We start from the raw sequence: 23935 nt of genomic DNA, 5'->3' as shown, positions 1-23935 counted from the left end.
TACTAAAATACTAAAATACTAAAATACTAAAATACTAAAATACTAAAATACCAAAATACTAAAATACTAAAATACTAAAATACTAAAATACTAAAATACTAAAATACTAAAATACTAAAATACTAAAATACTAAAATACTAAAATACTAAAATACTAAAATACTAAAATACTAAAATACTAAAATACTAAAATACTAAAATACTAAAATACTAAAATACTAAAATACTAAAATACTAAAATACTAAAATACTAAAATACTAAAATACTAAAATACTAAAATACTAAAATACTAAAATACTAAAATACTAAAATACTAAAATACTAAAATACTAAAATACTAAAATACTAAAATACTAAAATACTAAAATACTAAAATACTAAAATACTAAAATACTAAAATACTAAAATACTAAAATACTAAAATACTAAAATACTAAAATACTAAAATACTAAAATACTAAAATACTAAAATACTAAAATACTAAAATACTAAAATACTAAAATACTAAAATACTAAAATACTAAAATACTAAAATACTAAAATACTAAAATACTAAAATACTAAAATACTAAAATACTAAAATACTAAAATACTAAAATACTAAAATACTAAAATACTAAAATACTAAAATACTAAAATACTAAAATACTAAAATACTAAAATACTAAAATACTAAAATACTAAAATACTAAAATACTAAAATACTAAAATACTAAAATACTAAAATACTAAAATACTAAAATACTAAAATACTAAAATACTAAAATACTAAAATACTAAAATACTAAAATACTAAAATACTAAAATACTAAAATACTAAAATACTAAAATACTAAAATACTAAAATACTAAAATACTAAAATACTAAAATACTAAGATACTAAAATACTAAGATACTAAAATACTAAAATACTAAAATACTAAAATACTAAAATACTAAAATACTAAAATACTAAAATACTAAAATACTAAAATACAAATCAAAATTCATAATCATAATCATAATCATTTAAATTGTAAATAAATGTTAAGAGGCATAGTCTGGGGCACTAGAAAAAATACTGCATTCTTCTTTTTACTTAAAGTCTAGGAAATGTTAGTAAAAAACACAGCCAAAGCTGACCCCTAAAAAATACATTTTTAAAAACATTGACGAAGTCACTCACAATAATCAAGTACTTCCAACCCACACAGTATTTAAAATTTAAGTGATCTTCTTTCCAATGCTTTTTAAAGATCAAAAATTTGTTGAACAATGGATTTTTGGCGATTTTTTAAATCTAATCCCGTCTAAAGGCGGGGTTGGGTTGTAGAGGGATAACCTTGTCTGTTTGGAAGTTTGTGGTCTTAATCGTGTTCACCCGAGCATGGGTAAATAACAAGGGAAATGCGTAATAAAACCTTTCTCTGGTATCAATACCAAATTTTGGTATTTCTGGACCCTTTAAAATTTGTCTTAAGGATTATGCAAGAGCAAAATGTGGTATCATACCAATTTAAGGTATTGTTTTGATATTGCAAAATTGCAGAATTTGTCAATGATCGAATACCACATTTTGGTATTCTTTTGGTACTACAGTAATTTATCAAATTCCTCGGAAACTATGGGAAAATTTTGACCAATTTTGACAAAATAATTAATTTTGCGCTAAAATGATGTCTCGAAGCGAATGCTTTCATTGAAAACCGGAAATTTCAAACTTGATTTTAAACATTTTTGATATAGGGTATTTTAACCATTAGTGGACCCCCTAGTAGAGCCGAAGCACATATTTCACAAATTTTCTATATTTTAAGCACTTTTTCATAACCCTTTGTACAAAATAATGGAATCTGGAGTGTTTTGAACAATTTTGAGTATTTGTTTCATCAGTTTTTTGTTTTTGAGCAGAAAAATAGCCATTTGAAAAAAAAGTTTTTTTTGCCTGTTATGGACCCCCTTTTCCTATAGTGGACCCGGGTCCATAATCCGATTGTGGACCCGGGTCCACTATAGGCAAACTGTTATTTTTATACCAAATTTAACCGATATTTGATGTTTTGATGCATGGTGTAGGTCTAATCATAGATATAATGAATAAAAGTTGAATTTTGCTCACTTTTCATCATGAACAAATATGTTTTGTTAACAAATTTGGCTTTAAACAACAACAAAAACCTAACAGACATTTAAACACATTTATTTCCGAAAAAGATCCGAGAAAACGTTTCAAAAACCACTGTAATCATACAAATAGTTTAAAAAGTAATTTTGATGCAATTTTTTCCATATTAATTACATAAATGATTGACCGGAACTAAAAAATAGTTTTGTTTACAGTTGCTGATAAAACCAAGCATTTTTATTTAAAAATAATGTTTTGTTATTGATTTATTATTATAAAATATCATTTCAAACTGCAACTATGATGCTTTAGTTAAGTACCATTAACTAAAGTTTTGATTAATTATAAATTCTTTCGGCTTCAGCATATTGGTACATTTAACATAAATACAGCTATATTTATACTCATAATTGAAAAAAAATATGCGTTTAAGTTGATTACAACAAGCATTCTTTGTATGTTTAAGAGAAACTTTTGCTTAAATACACAGTTTTCTTTATTTTTGTAAGTTAAATTAACAGGGGTCCCCTTTTGGAAAAGTTTAATTTTCGTTGTCCTATATTGGACCCCCCTAATTTTTGCTCGAAAATGAGCAGTTCTTCGTTTTATTTTAGTAAAGTTACTTAAACTTACATTATTTCGACCTGCTGAAGTTGAATAATCAGTCAAAAAATGATTGGATAGTTAACTCAATCATAAAATATAAATGCAGTTTTGTTGTGAAAATGCTAGTGGCCATGGCTGATTTCAGATGTCGAACTCAAAACACTTATTTTGGCTGAAAGGACACGTCAATGTCAGCCAACATTGTTTTAAATGATGCTGAACTTGCCAATTAAAAGATTTGTAGACAAAAACACGCTTGAAATTGTGATTTTATTGAATTTTTCATCAAAAACCCTTCAGAGGGTCCACTATAGGAAAGGGGTCCACTAATGGATAACGTACCCTACCCCCTACAAAAATGACTTGAAATTGTGGAAAATTTTCTAAGTCATGATGGCACATTTTGGTATTAGTTTGGTATTAAAGTGTTTTATCAAATTCCTCTGAAACTATGGGAAAATTTCGACCAATTTTGACAAAATAATTAATTTTGCGCTAAACTGATGTCTCAAAGCAAACGCTTTAATTGAAAACAGGAAATTTCAAACATGATTTTTAACATTTTTGATATAGGGGAAATTCTCGTATCTTTGGCAGGTTAATCACTCGCACCTAATTCCATCCAATTTGCTGATTTTCACTATTTAAACAACTAAATTTGCAAAACTTATGATATAAACTTGCTTGCTCACTTCTTATTGAGCTATTTATCACTCGATTTCAGTTGAAAACGCTTTTAATTAGCTTTAATTGAATGTCAAAGTTCTTACCTGCCAACATTAGAGGCACGCTGGAATTAGATGCTGTTCCCCTACCCCCTAAAGAAATGACTTGAAATTGTGGAAAATTTTCTAAGTCATGATGGCACATTTTGGTATCAGTTTGGTATTAAAGTGTTTTATCAAATTCCTCTGAAACTATGGGAAATTTTTTAAAAAATTTGACGAGATAATTAATTTTGCGCTAAAATTACTTGAAACCCAAAAATGTTAAAGATGATTTAAAAAATTTGTGTGGTATACCCACAAATATTTTTTCAAAAACGTTGAAATTTTCCTAAGTCGGGATAACCAAATACTTTGAAAAACGAGTCAATCTGAAGATGATTGAATTTTGGTGAATTTAAATTCAGTTTCATTTTAATTACACTTATTTTTCAATCTTGTTATTTTTCAGAAGCTTCAAGAACTTCAAGCACAGGCCGTTCATCAATGACAAATGCATTCGGTGTGGTGAAGAATATCACTAAGAACAACATGGAATCATCAGGTGAGTAGATTTGGCTGTTGCATATGAATAATTTCCGTTTTTTCACTAACTGCAACTGCAGCACTAAAAATGGTATGAAAATACCAAATTTTGGTATTACTTGTTCAAATACCAGCGACCATAATGTGCTCTTGGTTGCCCAGTAATAGATGGTAAAATACCATGAAATCATACCAAAATCATGTATGTGAAAGACCACAGAAATACCAAAATATGATTTTCCAAGGGCGCGGGAATACCTAAAAATAAAATCATGGCAATACCAAGTTTTGGTATTCAAGCAAATTTCAAAAATCCAGAAGACCTCAACTTAGTATTGAAATGGTTCTATTTTGTGGTATTATTTTACCTTTGGAATAACGTGGTTTGGTATTGTTGTGCCCTTCCACATACAAGACTTTGGTATGATTTCATGGTATTTTACCATCTATTACTGGGCAACCAAGGGCACATTTTGGTCGCTGTTATTTGCCCAAGTAATACCAAAATTTGGTATTCCCGTGTTATTTACCCCTGCTCGGGCAGAGCCCCAAGATTAGTTAAATTTGAGTAGTCGTTTGCCGGTCACATAATACCCTTTGTGTTTAGCATTTTCTATACAGCCGCCATCTTGGCCGCCATCTTGGTTTGAATAACATTGTCTGTTTGGAAGTCTGTAGTGGTCTTAATCGTGTTCAGAGCCCCAAGATTAGTTAAATTTGAGTAGTCGTTTGCAGGTCGCATAATACCCTTTGTGTTTAGGGTTTTCTATACAGCCGCCATCTTGGCCGCCATCTTGAATGTCTTGCGTCTCTTTGAAAATTTCGCCTATCAACCTTTAAATTCGGATTCAGCTGGATCGATTTAGTCTAATTCATACTTTGTTGATTTTGTTTTCTTTGTTTGACAAAAAATATCCCAAAATTACAATTTTATGCTTGCTTTCCTTAGTGCAGCAATTCCCCACGAAAACAGCATGGAAAAAAACAAAAGTGCTCGGATCGGGCTCAAAATTTTTCTGGGGGTTCCCTGGCCGAAATAATTAGACCCGTATTTTTTTGTTTGGCCATTAGGGTGACCTACGCCGTGTTAGGGTGGTCTGAAAAATGGCCATTTTCGTCGATTTTCGCAAAAACCACTTTTTTCGAAAAATCATGACTCCTCGCCATTTTAACCGATTTCAATTGTCTTATACGCAAATGAAAGGTGATAAGTCGGCCTTTAAAAAAAAAATAGTAAGAAGTTTCAAAAATCTAGCCTAACTTATGAAAAGGGAGTAGGGGAACTATACCCTTTCTCAGCCTATTTCTATTATCCGCTTATCAGCACTTTAATCATGAATTACAGCTTTCATAGAGTGTTTTTGACTGTTTCAAAGTTATAAATAGCTCAAACAAAAGTGAGCAAGCAACTCTCAATTGTTGTTACATCTGAAAATGTTGATTTCATAGCGGAAAACGGCAAAAAGATGAGAATTGGTCGAACGGCTTAGAGTGATTAAAATGGGCATATTTCCCCTATGAAACTTTAAAATGCCGTTTTGACGGTGTCTGGACCAAAGAGCCTATATCTGGAAATATTTTTATTGGATTCCCCGGACATTTTTACATAATTTACTAAAAAATGGAAGGAGTTCATTAACAGGATTCCGAGATATCATTTTTTGAAAATAAAATCCGTGTTTTTTGACGCGCCGCGCGCAAAAACCGGAGAATGACGAAATTGGCAAAAAAACAACTTTTTTCACTAAAACTGCGATAACATTAAAATTTTAGCGATGACCTAAAAATGTTTGGGTACCAAAATTTTCGTAATTAAAAGACGCAACTTTTGGTACCCAGACATGTATAGGTCATCGCTAAAATTTAGAAGTTATCGCAGTTTTAGTGAAAAAAGTTGATTTTTTGCCAATTTCGTCATTCTCCGGTTTTTGCGCGCGGCGCGTCAAAAAACACGGATTTTATTTTCAAAAAATCATATCTCGGAATCCTGTGAATGAACTCCTCCCATTTTTTAGTATGTTATGTAAAAATGTCCGGGGAATCCAATAAAAATATTTCCAGACATAGGCTCTTTGGTGCAGACACCATCAAAACGGCATTTTAAAGTTTCATACGCCCTTTTCATATGTTAGGCTAGATTTTTGAAACTTCTTACCATTTTTCTTTGAAAGACCGACTTATCACCTTTCATTTGCGTATAAGACAATTGAAATCGGTTAAAATGGCGAGGAGTTATGATTTTTCGAAAAAAGTGGTTTTTGCGAAAATCGACGAAAATGGCCATATTTCAGACCACCCTAACACGGCGTAGGTCACCCTAATGGCCAAACAAAAAAATATGGGTCTAATAATTTCGGCCAGGGAACCCCCAGAAAAATTTTGAGCCCGATCCGAGCACTTTTGTTTTTTTCCATGCTGTTTTCGTGGAGAATTGCTGAGTGGCAATACCGGATTAGGCCCTTTGGCCATGTCGGTTGGAGACCACTTCACTAAAATGCTAATAACTTTTTGGGGTTTACTCGGATCGTCTTGCACTCTTCTACAAAGTTGTTGGGCATTAAATTTCACATAAGAATCTCACGTTTGGCAAACTTTGAACACTCGCAACACCACCTACAGGGAGTATTACGAAACTGTGCCGTTTCTCCATACATTTTGACGATTTTTCCCATACAAACTTCATGCCCGAGTATCAATGGGTTAATGTTGACCGATTTCGCTCAAATTTTGCACAGAGGCTTAGAATACCCTAAGGATCAGTTTTCGGCTTGTGGAGCTGGGGGTCATTTTTTCTGGGCACCCTACTGTCCATACAAAAATGATGTATGAAAATTCAAAAATCTGTATCTTTTGAAGGAATTTTTTGATCGATTTGGTGTCTTCGGCAAAGTTGTAGGTATGGATACGGACTACACTGGAAAAAATAATACACGGTAAAAAAAAATTTGGTGATTTTTTTATTTAACTTTTTATCACTAAAACTTGATTTACAAAAAAACACTATTTTTAATTTTTTTTATTTTTTGATATGTTTTAGAAGACATAAAATGCCAACTTTTCAGAAATTTCCAGGTTGTGCAAAAAATCACTGACCGAGTTATGAATTTTTTAATCAATACTGATTTTTTCAAAAAATCGAAATTTTGGTCGTAAAAATTTTTCAACTTCATTTTTCGATGTAAAATCAAATTTGCAATCAAAAAGTACTTTACTAAAATTTTGATAAAGTGCACCGTTTTCAAGTTATAGCCATATTTAAGTGACTTTTTTGAAAATAGTCGCAGTTTTTCATTTTTTTAAATTAGTGCACATGTTTGCCCAGTTTTGAAAAAAATATTTTTGAAAAGCTGAGAAAATTCTCTATATTTTGCTTATTCGGACTATCCCAAGTAGCACTCATAACTTGTCGACTGTTGAATAATAGTTAGACAGCTGTTTTGGATCAACATACGAGGAAAAATGTCAACGTTAGTTACATATCAGTTTGTTTCACTACTTGTATAACTGACTCATGTAACTCATGAGATGTGTGCTATACAAGTGTTAAAACGCAGTCAACTTCACTCTTTTCTAACTTTTACACACAACATAGGCAATATGCACTCGCTCCTAACTCCATCGAATTTGCTGATTTTCACTATTAAAACAATTTATTTTGGAACACTTTTGATAGAAACTTACTTGCTCACTTCCTATTGAGCTATTTATCACTTTATTTTACTTGAAAACACTTTTTATGAGCTGTAATTGAACGTCAAAGTGCTGATATGCCAAGATACTGTTTCATCTGCAATGTTTTACTCGAAAACAGTTTGTTGAATAAAAACTATATTGCACTGTTTGTTTCACTGCTTATCTAACATTGTCATGTGACGGCATCTTCTAAAAAATGGGCGTGGCCAACCATTCTATAAATAACCTTAGGTTTTTTCGCTTTGTTACACAAATGTTATCGGAGAATAGATTATATAACTGATGCTCAACATACATATTCAACTTGACATTGCGTGTTGTTAGGTGGTGTAAATTTGTACATGAGGAATTTAGAGTTTCAAAAATGTTTATGTATTGAAGATTACAATAGATTTAATTGTTGACCGATTCATTTGTGAACACATCGCTGGTAAAAGCTACAAAAATTATCAGCTGATGGAGTTCATGATAGAGAAAACAACAAATTGAAATGACACCGATTTTCAATGTTGCTCCGTGGTACGGTAATCGAAATGACAGTTGAAACGGTTTGTTATAACAAAGTTATATATTGGAGTTATAAAAACTGATTTGAAACAAACTTATATAACTTCAATTCCAATGACAGCCTTCGTTGGAATTAAGTTCTTTAGCTAACAAAACAGACAGCAGCCTTCTTATTGACGCTTGGGCCAGCTTGTTTACTATGAAGCCCCGTGGAGAGATGTGGAAGCGCGCCTGGACCTGCCGTGGAGATAACAACAAATCGTCGAAGTCATCGGATCGAATCTTGGGACAGAGGAAGTTCATCAAAAAAGGAAAATCTAAAAGTTCTCCATGCAGGGATTTTCACACTAATCACATGCACTCCATGATTGTTTTTCTTTTTTTTTAAATTCAATTTCGAATTATTTTAAATGAATCTTGCAGAAACAAGCGTACTTTTTTAATTAGCTTCGTCGTTGACTACAATTCTAATAAGAAACTTTTGTTTACATGTAAGTTAGTCGCCGGTTAGATAGCTGTTTCCAATCTAACTTTCCTTTCCAGTGTGCGCTTTGATTTGACAGCACAGCCGTAAACCACGCCCCTTTTTTTCGTTGAATCTCTTGTTAGATGGCACAGTGTTGTCAAATACAATTGTACAACTTACTCTGATAACTTGGATCTTTTTCTGGCAAGTTATACAACAGAAAAAAGTGCGCTTTTTCCAGTTCACAGGAGTTGTAGAACAAGTTGTGACAACAAGGCGGATTGGTTATACAACCAGTTAGGAAATACGTTTATCTGACAAAATGTGTTGCTTGGGATGTTGATACGACCTTTAGTTGCTGAGATATTGCAATGCAAAGGTTTAAAAACAGGAAAATTGATGTTTTCTAAGTTTCACCCAAACAACCCACCATTTTCTATCGTCAATATCTCAGCAACTAATGGTCCGATTTTCAATGTTAATATATGAAACAATTGTGAAATTTTCCGATCTTTTCGAAAAAAATATTTTTGGAATTTTCAAATCAAGACAAACATTTTAAAAGGGCGTAATATTGAATGTTTGGCCTTTGTGAAATGTTAGTCTTGATTTGAAAATTCCAAAAATATTTTTTTCGAAGAGATCGGAAAATTTCACAAATGTTTCATATATTAACATTGAAAATCGGACCATTAGTTGCTGAGATATTGACGATAGAAAATGGTGGGTTGTTTGGGTGAAACTTAGAAAACATCAATTTTCCTGTTTTTAAACCTTTGCATTGCAATATCTCAGCAACTAAAGGTCGTATCAACAAAGTCCAAATAAGCAAAATATAGAGAATTTTCTCAGCTTTTCAAAAATATTTTTTTCAAAACTGGGCAAACATGTGCACTAATTTAAAAAAATGAAAAACTGCGACTATTTTCAAAAAAGTCACTTAAATATGGCTATAACTTGAAAACGGTGCACTTTATCAAAATTTCAGTAAAGTACTTTTTGATTGCAAATTTGATTTTACATCGAAAAATGAAGTTGAAAAATTTTTACGACCAAAATTTCGATTTTTTGAAAAAATCAGTATTGATTAAAAAATTCATAACTCGGTCAGTGATTTTTTGCACAACCTGGAAATTTCTGAAAAGTTGGCATTTTATGCCTTCTAAAACATATCAAAAAATAAAAAAAATTAAAAATAGTGTTTTTTTGTAAATCAAGTTTTAGTGATAAAAAGTTAAATAAAAAAATCACCAAATTTTTTTTACCGTGTATTATTTTTTTCCAGTGTAGTCCGTATCCATACCTACAACTTTGCCGAAGACACCAAATCGATCAAAAAATTCCTTCAAAAGATACAGATTTTTGAATTTTCATACATCATTTTTGTATGGACAGCTGCCGAATTTGTATGGAAAATTATATGGACAAACTAATGATGCAAAATGGCTTCTTTGGGCATACCGAAGGCACCAAAAAAGTTTCAGTCGGATTAAAAAATACAAAAAAAATCGAATGACCGAAATCCTAGAGAACTGCTCATATACCAAAAGATGCACAAGGATCTGGCCAACACGCCAATGATGTTGAAAATAAGCGCTTCAGTGACCAAAATGCATAAAAAAGTGACATTGTTGAAAACATCTTTTTTTACTGATGAAATCCCATTTAAAGTTAAAGGGCGAAGCGCCAGCTCCTGTTACATCCAATCAAGCTCATATTTTGGATTTGGGCTTAGTATGCCCACCGGAACAAACCCTTGAATGCCCGCCAAAAAGTCATTTTTGTTACATCCTAGTATACATATCGACTCGTTTTTAAAGACAAACTTGTTATAGGGCGTTTTTAAAAATACACTGAAACAAAAATACACGCCACCTCTGATTTTTTTTATTTTTTAGTTTAAAAGTCATATTTGAAAGCGAGTGCACGATTTTTTGTTTCGCCAAATATTTTTGTGGAGATATCCTAAGATGTTGTAAAATGCCCCGAAAAACCTTGCAACATGAGGGTGAAATCTGGATAATTTTTATTATTGTATTTTTTTTTTTCAGGTAAGGCCGTTGCAAATATTTTTTGAAGTGTATGTCCCTTGACTCTGACCCAGATCGAGGGGGGGGGGGAGGAAAAATTTGAAAAATAAAAATTGAAATAACAAGCATTTTTCCAACATTTGAATGAAAAAAGTGTTTTAAAATGCATTTACACCTAACCGGTTGATTTGTAGTCATTAGAATTAAAAAAAACTAAGTCTTGACGAAATTATTATTTTTTTTTTTTTGCGAAGGAAAACTTGCTGCGGTACTATCGCAGCGTATTTTCTGAAACATTCAAAAAATCTGAAAAATATAAACAATCTCAAACTTGCTTAAAATAATTATCAACGCAAGAAAATGCGTTTTAAAGTGTTTTCAGCTGATTGCACGTCCATTTCCATTAACATTATGTTATGTTCCCCCTCTGATTTTCGGGCTGATTTTGAAAGGGAGGTGGAGGGATGACGTAAACTTTGAAAAATATTTGCAACGGTCTAAGGCTGATGCAACATTTTTCAAATTTTTGTTCCTAGGCTCAAGCCTAGGTCAAGGGAACACTAAATAATATAAAATATGTTACTATGAATGATTAATTGACAAGCAAGATTTCAACATTTCAATGCAAAAAAGCATAGACAAATTTTATATAGCAGTACAGACGTTTTGCAATCATTAGTATTCAGTAGACTTTTTTTGCGAAAAAAAAAAACTTTTGTTGCTGTTTGTTTAGACAATAAAACTTTCAACTAACTAGCAGAGGAGTGCACTTTAAATTGTTTTCAGCGGAGTGTACAATATCATTGAAATTTTGATTTTTTTTTTAATTTTATTTGGTCGTCTTGGTTTTTGCAGCTTTGTTTTAGAAGTACCGTAAACCGGGGTGACTTTGATAGGATTTCAATTTGTTTTTAGAATATTTTCCAACAGGTAAGGTTTTTCTCAAGATTATTATTTTTAAAACATGTACTGGGGTAGGCCACACAAAGTCCATGCACTATTTTGGAAAAAAAGTTTTTTCAATAGTGTTTAGAAAAATAGTTACGCTAAAAATTCTTGGTTTTAATTCCGGGGTGACTTTGATAGTCATAGTTTTTCTTGTTAAAATCATATTTAAGATGTTCAAACTTTATTTGTACGTTAAATGTACCATCACTAAAGTAGCTGATATAGTTTATAAGAAAAAAATCAATGTTTATATTAAGTTAACTAAGTTTATAAGCTTTTTAACAAAATACATATAAATTTTAGGTAAAATTGCTAAAAAGTCGGAATTTAGCCTGAAATTTGTTAAAAATAGTTTTGTTTATAAAATTATCGATTTATATTGCATTTTAAACTGAATTCGAAGCACGAATCACAAGTTTTCACATTTTACATGAAATTTGTTCAACTGAATTTGCCTATAAATTTGGAGATTTTTTTTAATTGTGTTTCAAAAACACATATTATTTATTATTTACAAACTTATTTAACCTTCTCCTAGTGAAAAATTGTCCAAAGAATCCGAAAATGCATTCCATTTTCCGATTAAAAATCATGTTCATTGAGAAAATCATGACACTTTAAGAAGTTTAAAATAATGACTTTCATCCACATTTTCTTAACTATAGTTAACTAACTTTATAAACTTTTCAAAAATTTATGAAAAGTTCTTCATGAGGTACTTTGAACACTTCTCTACCACGGTCAGTATGTTTCTGAACCATTCCTTACGTATTTTAATTGTACTCTTCATTTTGCGGAAAAATCTCAAACCTATCAAAGTCACCCCGGCTATCAAAGTCACCCCGTTTTACGGTAATTTAAAATAATGTCAGAAACGCGGCAATTTTGCCGATTTTTTTTTATTGGTGAAATATATAATTGAGAGTCTTTTAAAGCATGTTCAAATGAAATTTCATGGATTTGTACATAAATCCGTTGATTTTCGTCGATTTCTGACAAAATTACCAATAAAAATAAATTTAATGGAGTGTGACTTGCTTTTGATCTTTTTATGCTGTGTCACTGACGCGCTATTTTGCCGCACGTGCAATTGAAATAATAACACCATTTTGTGCAGCTCACAATGCCTTTTGACCTTCACAGATCACCAAAATTCGATTTCAATCCTGAGATATTAAAAAAAACGGAAAAACTTTTTGTCAATCTTCATACTTCCAATCTTGTCGTGCTACCTTGACTCAGTCTGAAAATTGATGTAAGTGTGACAACTGGCTAAAGGGATTTCAGGTCAGAACGCGTTTGACACACGTACATGCCCGCCTAATGTAAATATTTTTAATCATAACACGGGACTTCAGCAACCATATTCAACCAATCTTCAGGACAATGCTCAGAATGGTCAGTTTTTTTATTAATTCAAGGTCAAACATTAAAACGCATCTTATCGGAACGTCAAAAAGCGACGTACGACAAGTTAGCAAGACAGCGTCGATTTGATGGCTAGATATTGCAATTGTAAGGAAGGAAACAATCACCTGATTCAGTGGCAATTTTAAATATTTAGTATGTTTATTAACTAATTTTGCTTTCTAAAATAAAAAGTACGGCATGGCAGGGTTGAAAAAGTTCCCTCCGTGCCATCCAAAGGATCGCAGTAACTATTGCTTTCCAATTCCGGTTGCGGTGGCGCTGCTGCTGCGGAAAGGGTGAAAAACAGTTCACGACGACGATACGTGCCGACACGCAAACCTCCAGCACTGCAAACTGCGCACAGCGTGTGTGCTGCTGGTTGCGGTCAGTAAAACCAACCTGATGGTGTCGTCACCTGCAAAAGCCGGCCAGCTAAAGAGTGAAAGTGTTAATGGGAAAAAAAAGAAAAACCTCCTGGTCTAACCTATCACGGCACTGCTTAAGTGATTTTAATGTTTAATCGTGTTTGCACACTTGACGAAAAAATAATTGAAAACATGTTGAAAAGTTCACACATTCGAAACCTCTTGAACTTGAACACTTTTGACAGCTGCTGAACCGTGATGTTGTGTACAATCTGTCAAACACAGTGGAAAGTCACTCATCGCTTACTTGGCGAGGAAAGCCTGAGGAAAACGCAGTAACCTCAACGAACACAACAGGATCGTGTGAGAAGTTACAATCAAAAGAGAGAGTCAGTCACAGTGGGGTTCTCACTCTCTCGCTCTTTCCACCGTAATAAGACTCCCAGCATGTAGTGTCCATTTATCAAAAGCATGTATATTTATGTCACGTTGTCGAATGCTCCCCCCGAAGGCGACTGCTGGGTACGATGATCGATGTATGAGTGTGTGAAAGAGAATTTCCACGAAGCGAACCATGCATTGTTGTGGTAGGAAATTGTCGTCGTCGTCGTTTCTGATAAGAAGGACTATGAACGACGACTATGTGGGCTCTGGGTGGAAAGTTACTCACTCACTTTGGTGAGAATGACAAGTAGAGCAGGATGGTATTCAGTAGCGTGGTGGAAGTAGACGTACCTAGACTCCCAAATCTGATTGATTGCGAATTCATGCAATATATCTTTAAAAAGAATTACTAGTATTTTATTAGAATTGTTATGTATTTGCCTGAAACGAAATGTGTGGGTTTCCATGTAAAATTATCATTTATGACCAAATACTTTGGCTCAATTCTGAGGGCAGATTCAGATTCAGCGGTCAAAATTACATGGAAAAACATATATTTGGACAGTTTTCGAATTTCATTAGGGTGGTTATGGTTTTCCCATTAAAATTACACCCAAAGTTAAAGACCGAAAAGATAGTCCTCCCGAAAAGAAACATGAGGAAAGTACTATTTTGCTAGAGTAAAGACCTCTCGCGTGTTCATTCGTTCATTGAAACAGTTCATCCTATTGAGTGGCTTATATGGACAAATGACTGCCACTTAGCCACCGAACCATGGTGGCCCATACGGCAAAGGCACGGTTGAATATGCTGAAGGTCTTGGGTTCGAGTCTCGAAACCGGTACTTTTTTTTGATAGATGAACTTTTTTGGAAAATGAACCCATGAGTAAAGTACTCTCGCTTATTTCGATATTAATCCTCTCCGTCCGCACACAGTACCATTTTACTACCGAACCGGGTTCTTTATCCTCTCGTATGTCGAAGCCCAGTTTAAAAAAAAATACCTCTGAGAATTTTCAGCGTTTGTAGGGCTAGATCTCCTCTTTCAAATGCAACCTGGTGCTTACAATTTGGCTTGCGCCTTTTTGAGATATTTAAGTTTAAAATTTGCATCTTTTTTATCTTAAAATGGCTGTAACATTAGACCCTTGAATCCAAATTGGCATATCAACAAATAAAAATGTTCGTTTTTTAATTGCACTAAAAGTGCTTCGAATATCACCTTTCTCTAAATATTAACCCTGAATTGCCACGTTCAAAAACTGACTTTTAAAGGTTTGCTTAGATGTTTTCTATAAATTTGGTCATAGAAGGCGTAGATTACGAGATAAAATTATGGTGTTTTCGATAAAGTTGCTTAAATTGGCAATCCCAACAATTTTCTAGAAGTCGAAAAATTCCCAAAAAATTTCCTGTAAAGTTAGATTTCCAAAATCACCCTAATCGTGACCACCCTAATTTTAAACCAATCCAATAGTTGTCCCTTTCCATTTGCAACAACTCTTCTCAAGACACCAAAGCTCCAAAACTTAACCATTTTTCGGAAAATCCATTTTCCACTTAATTTTGCGATCTTTACCACTGTGCATTGGTTTAATCCGGTATTGTTGGTAAGCAAGTCATTTACCAAATTAATTGACTGATTATCAAATTGAAATCATTTTTACATAAAAAAAAATCTCAGAAATTCACAATAATAAATCTTGATCGTTCTGCAATTATTTTTAGTAATTTAGAACACATCCAAAATATATAACAATGAAAAAGAAAGAAAAATCTAAGCCTAACAAATAATCCACAATGCTTTTATAGGGTCGATTTGTCATGAATCGATTACCATGTAGTTAATGGTTATTAAACCTCGGAGGGTTCGTTAGTTTAATACAATGTTTGTTTAACTAAAATTAAAAATAAAACCCCGATTTAATCCCACCAGGGGTGAGATAGAGCCTTTCCTACTAAAGAATATAACTTCTTTCAATTCATAACATCAACTTTGTTTATTTATAACGCCAGCAAAAAATGATCTTAAAAAAATCTAATGATGAAAGCAAGGTATTATTAATGATGTGTTAATGATTGGAAACGAAAAATGTTGGCGAAGGTCACCAGGTGGGCTTTTACCTTTGTTTAGGGATTTTTTTTCTTATGGTAGGTTAATCAAACGGCTCTAACTCCAGAACCATATCATGAATCTTGATGAAAATTTGGGAGGTTGTAGAGCTCAAAAAATTCAATTTTTGAGTCAAAGATATGAAAATGAAAAAAAAATCACCATATTTTCATTTGGAAACTGTGTATTTTGTTGAAAAGTCTGGCCACATCCAAAAACAGATGTATATTTTTAAATTTGAGCGGCAACTCGCCCAGGTTCAGCACACTAGCTTTCATCTGCATTCAGAAGAATCAAAATCGGATTCAGGGGAGCTGAGAACGACGCGACACAAAATTTGGCAAAATTTTACCACACACGAACATCACTCGATCTCCACGGAATTAATTTTCTCAAAATTCGAGGGTTGGAGATAGACGAGTTCTGTCAAGATGAATCGATAGAGCGTCGAAAATCGATGCAGTGTGATTTTTTGGCGATTTTTCGGATTAAAATGCATGCTGAATCGTCATATTTACGAACATGAAAATGACGTCCAGCCATAAAGTAAAACCTATACCTTTCTTTAGTAAGAAAGGCAAAAACGATACAAGGTTGTTATTATTAGTTTCTAAAATATCAAAGTATTGACGAAAATTTTATTTTTGCGAAAAATAAAATTTTTGAGGTGCCGTACAATGCATTGCATTGGAATTTCATGAAAATTTAAAACATTTTTAAACAAGCCTGTTGGCTGCTTGACGGATCGAGATGATTTGGCAGCACTGGTCGAGCGCCGCAGCCAGATTGCTACGATCGGTTTTCCCACCTTGCACAACCTCGGCGCGCAACGGCGGCCGTTGTGCGCGACGACGAAGAAGGAGAAGAGGAGAGAACGACGCTCGGCGCCATCTTTTTTCATCACTCGCTTACAAGTGCTCGCGGAAACAACACGTTCTTTACGCTTTAGTTTAATTAGTTTTAATAAAGTAGTGTTAAAGTCAAGTTTACGTTTCGAGTGCTTCTTTTCTATATCCACGGCCACAAGAACTGTCTGCCGCAAAAGTCCACTTCAGTCCGCTTTTTCCTGGGCCACGACCGGGCCCGAACATTGGTCCTTCAACCCGGATTGGACTTCCGGCGGTGGATGTAAAAAAGAAGGCTCCCGCCGCGCGTGTGAGAGGCAAACCGGCCTCAAAGCCGTGGACAGTGACCGCGAGTGAGAAGGGTGAGGCAAACCGGCCAAAAACCCCGCAAAAACAGTGCGCTGGAGGAAGAGACAAACCGGTCTCGGAATCTGGGCACAACCACGTGGAAGACCCGTGAGGCCGACTGGCCTAGAACTTTCCGTGGAAGAAGAAGAAGGCAAACCGGCCTGAAAAAACATTCCGGAAGAAAAAGTGCTTGAAGGTGCAAAAATCCGCATCCGGAAAAGAAAAAGTGAAAAAGTGAGGTTACATAACCTAAAAGTGCACGATGCCGCCAAAAACACCGCGCACCCCGGCGAAAAAGGAAGAGGTGGACGATGGCGAAGATCTGGAGACCCTGGTCTACCTGCGGGACGAGAAACTACTGAAACTCGTACGCCTAAAGCAGAAGCTGGCTGGGCTCGGGTTGCACGAACGGACCGTTACCCAGATCAACGTGAACCGGAGAGTGCTCGATGCCTCCAACGCCGAGTTCAATCCTCTCCACGAGCGCATCGTCCGCCTGGACTCCAAGAAGCGGAAGGAGCACGGCGATAAGTTGGTGGAATTCGAAACGTTGTTCATCGAGATTGACACAATGTTAGAAGGATGGAAGCAAACCCTGGAAATCCCGGCTGGTCCAGCAACCGCCCCTGCACCTGCTGCCCAACGACCCGTTGTCATCCAGCAGTCCCTTCCGCGGCTCGTACCCACGTTCGACGGAAAGTACGAGAACTGGAAGCGGTTCAAGACGATGTTCCGTGACGTCGTAGACCGGTCGAACGAAACTCCCAGGATGAAGCTGTATCGCCTGGAGGAAGCCCTCATTGGTGAGGCAAAAGGGACGCTGGACGAGAAGACAATCGAGGACGGCAACTACGACGGCGCGTGGGAGTTGCTGGAGGAGCGGTATGAAGACAACCGGAGAATGGTGGACATCCATATCGGTGGACTGCTGAAGGTCCAGAAGCTACACAAGGAGAGCCACGCGGAACTACGAGCGCTGGTGGAGACCGTGGTCGGCCACGTAGAAAACCTCAAATACCTGAGGCAGGAGTTCACTGGTGTGTCGACGCAGTTCGTCGTGTACCTGCTGGCCCACGCCCTGGACAGCGAAACCAAGAAACTGTGGGAGGCCACGGTGAAGAAGGGCGAGCTGCCGAACTACGAAGAAACCATCAAGTTCCTGAAGAACCGCGTCTCCGTCCTGGAGAGATGCGACGAGACCAGTGAACCTGCAGCGAAGCAGTGAGACCGAAACAACCATAGGCCAACCAACAAACCGTCCTACCAGAAAGCCAACGCTGCGACCACGTCGTCGAACCCGGAGATCCGCTGCGAGATGTGCGGTGACTCCCACCTCACCTTCAAGTGCGGCACCCTCGCTGGCCTCACGGTGGCCCAACGCAGCGAAAAGGTAAGAAGCAAGAACCTGTGTCTCAACTGCCTCCGCAAGGGCCACAGCTGGAAGAAGTGTACGTCCAGGTATTCCTGTGGAAAGTGCCGCCAACGTCACCACACACTGCTGCACGACGACTCGGAACAAAAATTCGTGCAGAAACCCGTCAACCCGCAGAACGTTGCACCACTAGCCAACCAGCCGCCAGTGTCCCAAGCCGCTGGCCAAGAACCACCACAGTCTACTTCGGCAACCTGCAACCACACCCAGACGGTGAAGACCGTCATGCTTCTGACAGCGCTCGTCCACCTGCTGGACGACAAGGACCGACCTGTGCCATGCCGGCTGCTGCTCGACAACGGATCGCAGGTCAATTTTATTACGGAACAATTGGCGAAACGGTTGAACACACGTCGAGTAGCTGCAAACGTTCCCATCTGCGGAATCGGTGCAGTGAAGACATACGCCCGAGAGTCGATGACGGTCCAGCTCCAATCCCGGTACAACAGCTTCACGGTGGACGTGGAGTGTCTCATCGTCCCCAAGGTAACCGGGATGATTCCGTCGGCCCCGATCAGCACGTCCGACTGGCCGATTCCTGCGAACATCCAGCTGGCCGACCCGAACTTCCACACACCGGACCGGATCGACATGTTGCTCGGCGTCTCGATGTTCTTCAAGCTGCTGAAATCGGGACAACTAGAGTTGGCGAAGAACCTTCCAGAGCTCCGCGAGACCTACCTGGGCTGGGTCGTCGCGGGTGATGTCGGCGACACCGTTCCTGACGCGCAGTTCAGCCACACTGCAACGCTCGATGACGTGAGCGAAGCCATCGAGAGATTCTGGCGGGTCGAGGACATCGACAGCGCCACACAAGTCAGCACAGAACAGGACGAGTGCGAGGCATTCTTCCGTGCGACACACAAGCGGGACCCTACCGGCCGGTACGAGGTTCGCTTGCCTTTCCGCCCCGTCGTCGGCAACCTCGACGACAACCGCAGCCTGGCTCTTCGGCGTTTCCTGTCGTTGGAGAAGCGGCTCAACCGAGACCTGGACCTGAAACGGCAATACGGTGAGTTTATTTCCGAGTACGAATCCCTGGGGCATTGCAAGTCGGTTGAAGAGGCCGACGACTCACCTGGCCAAGGTCGTTACTACATGCCGCACCATGCCATCCTTCGCCCCTCGAGTTCCACAACCAAGCTGCGGGTAGTCTTCGACGCTTCGGCAAAACTCTCCCCTTCGAGTGTCTCCCTCAACGAAGCCTTGCAGATCGGGGGAACCGTCCAAAACGACCTTTTCTCGATTCTGCTCGCATTCCGCAAGCACCCGGTCGCCTTCACCGCAGATTTGTCGAAGATGTACCGCCAGATCCTGGTGGCCCCTGCGGACACTCCCTTCCAACGAATCTTCTGGCGGAACGAACCGGCCGACTTTATCCGCGTGCTCGAGCTCACAACCGTGACGTACGGGACGGCATCTGCACCTTTCCTCGCGACCCGCTGCTTGGTTCAACTCTGCGAAGATGAAGGAGAGAAATTTCCGCTGGCTGCCAAAATCGTTCGCGACGCTTGCTATGTCGATGACATTCTTTCTGGGGCAGACTCACCTGACGAAGCGATCGAGTGTTTGAAGCAGCTCCAAGGCCTGCTCAGCCGTGGTGGGTTTCCGATCCACAAATGGAGTTCGAACGAGTCGGTGGTCATGGATCAGATTCCGGAGGGTGAGCGGGAGAAACTCATCGATCTGGACGGACTGAGCGGTGGCGTGGTCAAGGCTCTGGGGCTCTACTGGAGTCCAGGGGATGACGAGTTGCGGTTCACTGCCAACCAAGTCGACGCCGACGCCGATGCCACCAAGCGGCGTGTGCTGTCGGAGATCGGCAAGTTCTTTGACGTGCTGGGCTTGCTTTCACCGGTCATCATCAAGGCCAAGATCCTGATGCAGCGAGTTTGGCTCGCTGGCCTGTCGTGGGATGTGCTGCTGGAAGGAGGGTTGGCAAGTACTTGGGAACAATTTCAAATCGCACTTCCCTTCGTGCGAGACATCCGGATTCCTCGATACGTAATCGGCCCTGGAAACATTGCCCTCGAACTCCACGGATACAGCGACGCCTCCAAGGTCGCATACGGCGCAGTGATTTACGTGCGCAGCCTGTTCCCGAGCGGAAAGTCCCCCCAGATGCGGCTACTCTGCAGCAAGTCCAAGGTAGCCCCAACGAAGCAGCTCGACATCCACCGACTCGAGCTCCTCGGGTGCAGATTGCTGTCCAAGCTGGTGGTCAAGGTCCTCGCAGCGTTGAAACTGCCGTTCCGGAACGTCGTTCTGTGGTGCGACAGCCAAGTGGTTTTGGCATGGCTCAAGAAACCCTTAGACCAGCTTCAATCGTTCGTCCGCAACCGTGTCGCCGAGATACGAAACGAAACCAGCAACTTTATCTGGCTTTACGTGCGAACCAAGGACAACCCTGCCGACTTGGTGTCACGTGGCATGTTTCCCGCCGAACTGATGGTGTGCGAGAAGTGGTGGGAAGGACCGGCGTACATGCAGTCCGAGGAGTACCGGGTGGAACCTGTGGAAGATTTGCCGGACTGTGAGATCCCCGAGTTGCGGAAGGTGAAGATGGTGACGATGCTTACCTGCAATTCCGTCGAGTTTCCAATCTTCGAAACGTGCAGCTCATACCGTAAGCTGCAAAGGGTGATGGCGTACGTGCTGCGCTTCACGGCCAACTGCAGAAAGAAGAATCCGGCGGAACGAGTTCGCCAGCGCTACCTGACCATCCCGGAGTTGCGGGCGGCGCAGGACGTGATTGTGATGGTGATCCAGCACGATGCACTGTCCAAGGAAATCCAGCAAGTTGCCGAGAACGATACCGCTGGACGCATCCAAGGTTTGACCCCGTTCCTGGACAAGGGCCTGCTACGAGTGGGTGGCAGATTGCAGCAGTCGGAGTTGCCGTTCGAGACCCAACACCAACTTCTCCTCCCGAAGCATCGCGTTACCAACCTGATCGTTCGAGCGTACCACGAAGAACACCTGCACGCCGGGCCATCGGCCTTGCTTGCGACGCTGAGGAGGCGATTCTGGCTGATCGACGGACGGTCGACAGTTCGGAGCATTACAAGGAGCTGCGTGACGTGCTTCCGCGCGAAGCCTCGTGGCTCGAGCCAACTGATGGGACGGTTGCCATCCTGCCGTGTGACGCAAGCCCTCCCGTTTGAAGAAGTCGGCGTAGATTACGCCGGGCCCATTCTATTCATGGTAGGAACCAGAAAGCCGCAGCTCGTGAAGGCCTACTTCGCGGTGTTCGTGTGCATGTCAACCAAGGCCGTCCACCTGGAGCTCGTCTCGGACCTCACGACCGAGGCATTTTTGGCCGCCCTCCAGCGCTTCGTGAGCCGACGCGGCGTGCCTCGCACGATCCATTCCGACAACGGGACGAATTTCAAGGGGGCCAAGGCGGAGCTGCACGAGCTGTTCCTGCTGTTCAACCAGCGTGCGTTTAACGACCAGATAGCGACCTACTGCCAACCGAAGGAGATCACCTGGTCGTTTATCCCTCCGGGGGCGCCGAATTTCGGTGGCCTCTGGGAGGCGGCTGTAAAAAGCACGAAACACCATCTCAAGCGCATCCTCAAGAACGCACAACTCACCTTCGAGCAGTACGCCACTGTTCTCGCGGAGGTCGAGGCGGTGCTAAATTCGCGGCCCTTGTTCGCTACATCGGCGGACCCAGCGGATCCGCAAGTTCTGACGCCGGGACACTTCCTGATTGCGCGACCCCTTACGGCCATCCCGGAACCAGTCTACGAGGGGACACCCATCAACCGGCTGTCGAAGTGGCAGCACCTGCAACTCCTGCGCGAACAGTTTTGGCGAACCTGGAAGCGCGACTACCTGACAAGCCTCCAGCCGAGAGGCAAGGACAACAAGCAGAAGCCGAACGTGCGCCCGGGAATGGTTGTTTTGCTGGAAGAAAAGGATGCGCCGCCACTACAGTGGAAGATGGGAATTATCCAGCAAACTTACCCGGGACCAGATGGATTCGTACGCACCGCGGACGTGAAGGTTGGTGGAACAGTCGTCCGGCGTCCGATCACCAAGCTATCCGTCCTCCCGATTGAGGACAACGAGCAGACTGCAGACCACGGAGCGATTCCTGCTGGGACTTCTCCCCAGCCCGGGGGGAGGATGTTGACTGCTTGACGGATCGAGATGATTTGGCAGCACTGGTCGAGCGCCGCAGCCAGATTGCTACGATCGGTTTTTCCACCTTGCACAACCTCGGCGCGCAACGGCCGCCGTTGTGCGCGACGACGAAAAAGGAGAAGAGGAGAGAACGACGCTCGGCGCCATCTTTTATCATCACTCGCTTACAAGTGCTCGCGGAAACAACACGTTCTTTACGCTTTAGCTTAATTAGTTTTAATAAAGTAGTGTTAAAGTCAAGTTTACGTTTCGAGTGCTTCTTTTCTATATCCACGGCCACAAGAACTGTCTGCCGCAAAAGTCCACTTCAGTCCGCTTTTTCCTGGGCCACGACCGGGCCCGAACAAAGCCCAAACATGATAAATATGATTATCAATGCAGAAAAATGCATTTTAGATTGTGTTCAGTTGATTAGACTTCTATTTTTAGAAAATTTTAAAGTTTTTCGGAAAAATATTTTTTTTGCTCCTTTGATTTTTCAGACCAATTTTGAAGGAGGGGGGGGGACTTAAACTATGACACATATTTGCAACAGCCTAATCCTTTTTGAAAATATTGCAAAAAAAGAACAAAATGAGCAGTTCTCTCAGATTTCGGTCATTCGATTTTTTTTGTATTTTTTAATTCGACTGAAACTTTTTTGGTGGCTTCGGTATGCCCAAAGAAGCCATTTTGCATCATTAGTTTGTCCATATAATTTTCCATACAAATTTGGCAGCTGTCCATACAAAAATGATGTTTGAAAATTCAAAAATCTGTATCTTTTGAAGGAATTTTTCGATCGATTTGGTGTCTTCGGCAAAGTTGTAGGTATGGATACAGACTACACTGGAAAAAAATGATACACGGTAAAAAAAAATTGGTGATTTTTTTATTTAACTTTTTATCACTAAAACTTAATTTGCAAAAAAACACTATTTTTAATTTTTTTTATTTTTTGATATGTTTTAGAGGACATAAAATGCCAACTTTTCAGAAATTTCCAGGTTGTGCAAAAAATCTTTGAGCGAGTTATGAATTTTTTTATCAATACTGATTTTTTTCAAAAAATCGAAATATTGGTCGCAGAAATTTTTCAACTTCATTTTTCGATGTAAAATCAAATTTGCAATCGAAAAGTACTTTAGTAAAATTTTGATAAAGTGCACCGTTTTCAAGTTAAATCCATATTTAGGTGACTTTTTTGAAAATAGTCGCAGTTTTTCATTTTTTAAAATTAGTGCACATGTTTGCACACTTTTGGAAAAAATATTTTTGAAAAGCTGAGAAAATTCTCTA

The 23935-nt window shown here is 39.0% G+C and overlaps 1 protein-coding gene and 1 long non-coding RNA gene across 11 annotated transcripts in view; one reads left to right on the top strand and one right to left on the bottom strand.

The window, feature by feature from the left end:
* The window catches only part of LOC120416662 (small conductance calcium-activated potassium channel protein), a 441654-nt gene that overhangs the window by 268851 nt on the left and 148868 nt on the right, over window positions 1-23935 (top strand). The window lies entirely within an intron of this gene.
* Window positions 13147-14288, bottom strand: LOC120431307 (uncharacterized). The gene is made up of 2 exons (XR_005607858.2): window positions 13502-14288; window positions 13147-13449 (listed from the first exon to the last, which is right to left on the bottom strand). It is a non-coding gene; the product is annotated as an uncharacterized LOC120431307 (long non-coding RNA).

Source organism: Culex pipiens, chromosome 2 (assembly GCF_016801865.2).
Source record: "Culex pipiens pallens isolate TS chromosome 2, TS_CPP_V2, whole genome shotgun sequence".
In the NCBI taxonomy this organism is placed as follows: Eukaryota; Metazoa; Arthropoda; class Insecta; order Diptera; family Culicidae; genus Culex; species Culex pipiens.
The sequence above is the reverse complement of the archived record's forward strand: the minus strand, read 5'-3'. Positions and strand labels throughout refer to the sequence as shown.